Genomic DNA, 8,333 nt, shown 5'->3' with positions numbered 1-8,333 from the left:
AAATCTATTTAATTGGAACGCAATTGTTATTGTATGCGAGAAAGATTAAGACAGACCAACAAGAACTTTGGCCATGCAAGGTAGATCACACGGGAGGCATTCACTAGGAACCAAACGGAATGAAACCATTATAGCAGTGAACGAAAAAAACAAACATTTTGAACCTTCAAAAATATTATTCTCAGACCTTCCAGCGCTGAAAACTATCCCACTTAGAATACACATCTCAATCTAACATTTATATATTTCTTAATTCCATTCTTTTACTTTTAGATTTGTGTGTATTGTTTTTAGATACTACTGTACTGTTGGCGCTAGGAACACAAGCATTTCGCTACACCCACAATAACGTCTGCTAAATATTTGTATGTGACCAATAACATTCCATTTTGGTTTGATTAGAGCACTACATTTCAACAATTTGTTTGCTTACATGAATCAAAAAACAAGAAGGGGCCATGATCTGAATTTAAGTTCTTAATCTGAATCAAAAACACCTTAAAATGCTGATGAAAAGCATATTAACCCAGGCATGTTGTTAACAAGGCTCATTCTTAAAATAAATAAACAAAACTGATATTAAAGAAACATTTACTTATTCAGTCGCATGAGTATTTGCAGAACTTATATGCAGTGCGTGCATGGAGTCACACACGCACACAGTGTCACAGAGAGAGACCACAAGGCTAGTGTAACATCAATGAGTCTGTTGTTTATCCTACTTCAAGCAATGAAGTCCAGAGGTCTGTTGAATCCACCTTTTCTGTTCATGTACTGCCTGAAAAGAGAGGGGGAAACGTTACATCACTCTACCCTTGCAGCACTTGTACATTACATCATCATCCACCAATAGGAGAGACGATCTGTCTGTATAGAAACACCTGCAGAAGTGATTGGCTCCAGTGAGAATGAGCACTGTTCAGACTGCTCAATATCAGCCAGGACCTTGTGTCTTGCAGTTGCAACTGTTGATTTATAAACAAACCATGCTTTCGCTGTGTACATCGGTGATTGGTTTCTCAGTGTTGTTTGCCGTTTCAAGATCAGTGGTTGGCCGAATTCACATGCTGTTCCACTATTGGTCTGTCTCGTTTAGTGACAGTTACCTTTGTTTTCCTGATGAGATAATATGGACCGCAGAAGTAATTAAGCATTTTTAACCATAAACATTTGTGATAAAGTATTGATATATTGATAAAAACATAATTGAATTATAGAAATCATGACTGTGGAGAGCCGACCTTAATTCAATTTGCATTTAGGTTTCTTTACTTGAGAACACCTTTTAACACTTGGAAATCTCCAAATATGCTTGAAAACTAGATTGGTAGATTGATTCATAGCAGGTTATGCAATTGGCATACTAGCTATGAGGGGAAAAGCCAGCGTTGAATTGCATATGTTGTGGCAATACTACGCAAAATATATTTTGTGCATGCTTGACAGGACCATAGTTGATGATCCTCTGGGAAGATTAAGTTGAGATATTCCATCAGTCAGACCAAAATGCCCATAATCAAATCTATTTAATTGGAACGCAATTGTTATTGTATGCGAGAAAGATTAAGACAGACCAACAAGAACTTTGGCCATGCAAGGTAGATCACACGGGAGGCATTCACTAGGAACCAAACGGAATGAAACCATTATAGCAGTGAACGAAAAAAACAAACATTTTGAACCTTCAAAAATATTATTCTCAGACCTTCCAGCGCTGAAAACTATCCCACTTAGAATACACATCTCAATCTAACATTTATATATTTCTTAATTCCATTCTTTTACTTTTAGATTTGTGTGTATTGTTTTTAGATACTACTGTACTGTTGGCGCTAGGAACACAAGCATTTCGCTACACCCACAATAACGTCTGCTAAATATTTGTATGTGACCAATAACATTCCATTTTGGTTTGATTAGAGCACTACATTTCAACAATTTGTTTGCTTACATGAATCAAAAAACAAGAAGGGGCCATGATCTGAATTTAAGTTCTTAATCTGAATCAAAAACACCTTAAAATGCTGATGAAAAGCATATTAACCCAGGCATGTTGTTAACAAGGCTCATTCTTAAAATAAATAAACAAAACTGATATTAAAGAAACATTTACTTATTCAGTCGCATGAGTATTTGCAGAACTTATATGCAGTGCGTGCATGGAGTCACACACGCACACAGTGTCACAGAGAGAGACCACAAGGCTAGTGTAACATCAATGAGTCTGTTGTTTATCCTACTTCAAGCAATGAAGTCCAGAGGTCTGTTGAATCCACCTTTTCTGTTCATGTACTGCCTGAAAAGAGAGGGGGAAACGTTACATCACTCTACCCTTGCAGCACTTGTACATTACATCATCATCCACCAATAGGAGAGACGATCTGTCTGTATAGAAACACCTGCAGAAGTGATTGGCTCCAGTGAGAATGAGCACTGTTCAGACTGCTCAATATCAGCCAGGACCTTGTGTCTTGCAGTTGCAACTGTTGATTTATAAACAAACCATGCTATTTGGCGCATACATCAACAAGATATGCTACCTAATTACAGGCCAGAATGTGATGGAAAATAAAGAATAGCCAAACATGAAGGACTAGATACTGAATATGCAGTCCCACTCATATGCAATATTATGAATACTAGATGCAGTCTATATTACAGCATTTACACGACTACATGTGGGCAGTTTTGAATGATATTTGTGAAATGATAAACCACATAACACCTCTTGTAGTTTCTAAAGACAATGAATCAGCATACCTGTATTTCTGAGACAGATTGATAGCATGTGCATTGACTGCGCCATCGGTCTTCCTTCCCTGTTGGCAAAGACAGCCACATTAACACATCACACTTGAAGTAGGTCAAGGTATCATCCAAAAACAAGAGATTGTTCACTATTCATTCAATGGTGGCAATCAAGACTTAAATTGTTTCAAATGAAAACATGTTCTCCCAATAAAAACTGCTACAAACAAATGGAGACCTACCCTTTTGATAAGAATCACAGCCCTAACAGATTCCCTTAGTCTTATAAACTGTGAAGTGTCACACATTCTTTATAATCACTATTATTACCATATGGTTCTTAGATCTGTGATTGTTGTTAGTGAAGAGCACTGTACAATCAGTTTGGTTTATGAGCCTGTGCAAACTGTGCCACCCTGTGGCGAGTTGGACAATTTGGGCACTTACCTGCCTACAGCAGTGGTTGTTAAACTTCTCCTCTGGGACCGTCACACATTTAATAATTGTGTGGTAGGGTGTAATGATGACGCTGATCGTGTTGCAAAACGTTTCGTCTGTTGCGAAAACTGTTAACTCCAAATGGAAAACGCGCAAACAAGTGTTTCTATTGGAAAAATTCAGTTCGGTCCCTCTCCGTTTTGTTTGCTCCGTTTGCTTCTTAAAACGGTAAAAGGTTACCGTAATGAATACACCCCTGAACAAGCATACTTGATTCACTAATCAAGCGTTTGGTGTTAGTTGATAACTCAAATATGTGGAACGGCTAGGGGTCACCAAGGAGAGGTTTGAGAACCAGAGGCCTACGGTATAATACAAATAATATAATATCTATAGATATCTTTGACAAGCCTAACCAGGAACCTCTAGGTTTGAGACAAGTCGACAGAATCCTTACTTTTGTGGTGTCAAAGTTGCCGAAGCCCATAATCTTCATCATCTCAATCTCCTCTTTGGTCTTGCCCTGCATATCTTCCTCTGTAAACAATACACACATTTGACACTAAGCAGGTTTCCATCCAACCTTTTTATGCGAGTAAAGTACATTGGATAAAAAAATGTACTGATGGAAACAGCAAATTTGCCCATAAACATTACAAATTGACAAACCATCCCAGACAAGGTTGGATCTTTTTGTGTGTGTAAAATTAATTCGGCAAGAAATGGCAGTGGAAATGCTTTTATGTGCAAATATTGAAATAACCATCCTTTCTAGAAGTCCCACGATGATAGTCTATGTTATGTGATCCTCCCACTATGAACTTTCAAGGGTAGTGAAAGCATAGAGGTGAGCTTGATGCTTCGTTCCAATCAAAATTGAGGGTTTTATTTTGGTGACATGGATGCTTGCCTGCTGTTTGACAAATAAAAATTATATTTTGTCCATAATAATCTCATCGTGTAGTAGGCTATACCCATACTGTATCTGTAAATTGTTGGCTAGAGTGCACGTGCAAATATTATATTTAGTTAGAATTTTAGCACTACTGATTATTTTGTAACGGAAACCCTGAGAATGGTTTACCAAGAAAAAACATGACTAATTCGAGGTAAAAGGGAGTTGGAGCACTCAACAAAAAAAGAGCAGTGATTTATTTTTGATCACTTTAATCTACTGTACAGGATGCGAACTGGTGACCCATTTATCTTTTTTACATTTGATTCGGTACATGGGAATTTAACCGCAAAAGTTATTATGTGCCCTACGTTATCACGCACAAGTACATTCGTTTTAATATTCACATTGAAATCTGTCGCCAATTGATTGGAAACCTAGCTAGTGACACGCAACAATAGTATTTATCCATATCCTCACATAAGGGGTGCGTCCCAAATGGCTGACTTTTCACCATTTGAAACGCATCCAAGTTCATAACAGATAAACCACCCGAGATCTGATGCTCCTTAATCCACTTATCCTTGGAATCCTTTTGATCATCATCACGCCTGTCCTTCTGCCTGGAGGGGGAGCGTAGCCTGCGAAGAGACTAAAGAAAACAGACAGCGATAACTAGAGGACGGGTTATCTAGGCAGAGATCCTATTCTATATCATCTTCTTGATGTGTGTACTAATCATTTCCCCTAATGGACTGGTTTAAGAAATATTATGGAAACACCCTCTTGCCCATTCTAACACCAACACAATGCTTTTAAATTCTTGAGGATTAGGTGAACAAGTGCACATTTTGGAGAGAAGCATAGGGAATCAGAACGCTAGTGATACTTTTGAAGTACATACATTGATAAATTATAGTTAATCCAATTTCACCCATAAGCACAAGATATCAGTGTCTTCAGCCAGATATAGTTCTGTCAATGGGTGTGTAGCCTGTGAGGTTACACCACATACAGTAGTAACCACTGACCCTGTGTGAGTCCACTGTCTCCTTTCAGTTGAGTTGGCTCACTGGTCTTTTCTCTCCTTTCCCTGTCTCGAGAACGGGAGCGTTCCCTTTCCCTGCGCTTTCGTTCGCGGTCCCTAGAACCCGAGCGCCGTCTCTCTGCAGAATATGAGGAACAAAGACCAAGACAATACTTAGTAGGGCAGGGTACGAAGCATCCATGTTATGAATTGTTCCACGAATCCCCCATAGGGGAATTTTGTTTAGTAACTGGTTTGGGTTTAATATACTTTCGTACTAACTCAACAAAATAATGATGCTGCTAAAGTGTTGGGAGAACTTATCTGTATGTGCAGGGTGTCATGTCTCCAAAATACTAAAGTAAATAACTTATTTTGAGCACATTGTTTACCGCCAGACTAGCTCTGGTACATGTGCATACGTCGGAGGGGCATGCAAGTAGTAGCACATATCCGACGCATGTTCGCGGACTATAGTTAATCTGGTCGTTAAATTCGTATTGGATTAACGACACTCTACGCGTACAGACAAAAGTTATCCAACACTAGCAACATCTACACTTTGCTGAGTAACAAAATTATTTTTGAAACAACTCAAATTCGTGGGGAAAACTGAAAAAAATCAATTGAACGTTCCAGAGCATAGAGGAAACTCGTTATTGTCGGGCGATGGACCAGAGAAATACGCACTAGCTAGAATGTACACAAACTAAAGTTAACCCAATTAGCATAGTTTATCTCCAATGTTAAGAGTTAAACATCTCAATGTTAATTGCGAGACCAAAATGGTGTAGTTATTATCACCAATTTGCTAGCTAGAACAAATATGGACTGTTTGTAACTAGAATGCTGAACGTTAGCGAATTGCTATTATTATTGCTTATTCGTTGCTGACGCAAATCTCGTTTTGGTGGGGATCGGCTTCTACTTCTGCCCCTTTTAGTGCCTTCTTGTGAAGGTCTTCAAACAATAAGCAAAGTCAAAACCTCGACAATTTAACAGATCTCTTCCGTTTGATTTCAGTAACCCCAAGCCCGCAGATGAAAAATACAGAACAGAAAAACGGAAGCCCTCAACACATAAACCTATCTTGACTGCCCCCTAGTGGGTGGAATCAATATGAATGAACGTTGTCTGTGGATTTCGGTAATTAATTTCTATTTCTTCTTTGGGATTGGGTTGGCTGATTGCGTCCATCTTTTATGGTGTATACACACTGCCACCTACTGTACTGGTGTGGGAGGCCAGTCACGGCCTAACTAAATTAAATTCTATTCATTAGTCCTGTTCCTCTAAGAAAGTGAAATAGAGCTCTAGACATCACTTCCCTCCCCCACTACACCACCCAAACCCCATCCAGCTTCTCTAAGCCTTTCACACAATCTCTCATTATCTACGTCATACAGTTCACAAAATATCAACACATGCTCCTCCACTAAACACTCATCACACAGGCCTGTTTCTTGTCTCCCTATCATCCACAGCGTGGGATTCAAACCTGTGTGCCCAAACCATAGTCTACTCCACATAACTTCCTCTGTCCTACATCCCACCTCTTCCTTTACTGATCGGTGCACGCAATAAAATTGCCTCCCCTTACTACTAGCATCGCACTCCCTTTGCCAAAGATCTAACCCATTTCCCAGATCAAGGACTGACCGGCGGCCCAGCGGGACCTGAATATCTATCCCCTCTGTCCGCACAGCACTCTTAGCTACCACATCGGCCTTCTCATTACCCACCACACCCACATGGGCGGGAACCCAGCAAAACCTTATCATCCCTCCCGTCCTCTCCAATCCCACTAACCTCACCATCATCTACACAAACAAGTCTCCCCAATCCGACCTGATCACCACTCTGAGTGGTTTCACCTCCTCCACCCATCCCAAACCTATCTGGGATGTACACCCACCCTACCACTGACTGGATTCTTTGAACCATCTATATCCTTAAAAACAAATAAAAACTACTATATATAACTCTCCACACACAGTCTGACGTCCTCAGCCCATTCTCTCCTTCCGTCAATCATGTCCACATCTACACTTGGTTTCGGAAACAGCCGCAGAGGAATGGTCCCCAATGCAATTACGGGCCCTATCTCTCTCTCACCCAGTCCATATTCTACCACCTTCTGCCTGATTGTCCACCCGTACGTCCTCTGCTTACCCACTCCTCACTCCCAGCATTCCCCAGTTGCCGTGACCGCAGGATGTCCTTCTGAACTCCCTTTCAACCTCCCCCAGTGTGCTAATGCCAGTTTGTCCCGCCTTTTCCTCAGTGGGAGTTCCCCACTATCCACCTGCAATGCCTCAACAGGTGTCGTCCTGAAGGCACCCACACACAATCTCAGGGCCCTTGACTGTATCCTATCCAGGCGCTGTAGTACCGTTTTAGCTGCCAATCCATATACAAAGCACCCATAATCCAAAGATGACCTGTTCAATGCCTGGTACATACAGTACACAACAGTGTTTGTCTATTCGACCTCCAATCATATCCTGCCACTGCCCTCATGAGGTCCAGCGCCTTTCCTACACTTTATTTCAATATACTCAACATGTCTCTTCCACGTAAGCCTCTCATCAAACCCCATACCTAAATACTTAAACATCCTACCTATATCCTGACTGTATATTTGCAGCTTAACATCTTTAACGTTTCAATGTATTCTTCTTCTTTGGTATTATGGTGGTCCGCAAACAATTGTTTTAGTTGCATGCCGCCACCTACTGTATTGGCTGCATATCAGCCTACTATTCTGTAGTATGAATTCATTACACTGTGAAAAAAATTGCCCTACCAACTAACCCTACACCCATTAAAACATCATCCCTTTTCCACTACTTTGGCCCTATCTGATCCTGCACCAGGCCAGCAGCCTGGGAGGACGGGACAGTATCATTTAAAACACCTTGTAACTCTTCTGCAGTAAAATATCGTACACCCAAGTACTTCTCTGTAGCTGCCACCACAATACCTATCATCTGTGAATTACGTTCTATTCATATGGTACATTTGACAACCATGGCCATGGAGGCAAAGAAAAAAAATGTATTGAAGCACATGTTATTCCTATCACACGTGAGATCATGTCTTGATAAGGCATATCTAACCAAGATGAATTATTAAAAAGTTAGGCAAGGTATATCAGAATGGCGACTTTACAGTACCTAAATCTCACATGATTAAGTGCAGTTGCTAGTGTAACGAACAACAGAT

General features: G+C 40.4%; 1 long non-coding RNA gene across 1 annotated transcript; it reads right to left on the bottom strand.

The window, feature by feature from the left end:
* Nucleotides 1–1,507: 1,507 nt before the first annotated feature.
* Nucleotides 1,508–6,192, bottom strand: LOC129853482 (uncharacterized). The gene is made up of 4 exons (XR_008759132.1): nt 5,113–6,192; nt 3,644–4,733; nt 2,761–2,819; nt 1,508–2,296 (listed from the first exon to the last, which is right to left on the bottom strand). It is a non-coding gene; the product is annotated as an uncharacterized LOC129853482 (long non-coding RNA).
* Between the last annotated feature and the right edge of the window lie 2,141 nt (nt 6,193–8,333).

This window comes from Salvelinus fontinalis, chromosome 4 (genome assembly GCF_029448725.1).
Source record: "Salvelinus fontinalis isolate EN_2023a chromosome 4, ASM2944872v1, whole genome shotgun sequence".
Lineage (NCBI taxonomy): Eukaryota > Metazoa > Chordata > Actinopteri > Salmoniformes > Salmonidae > Salvelinus > Salvelinus fontinalis.
This window is presented reverse-complemented; position numbering and strand designations above follow the sequence as displayed.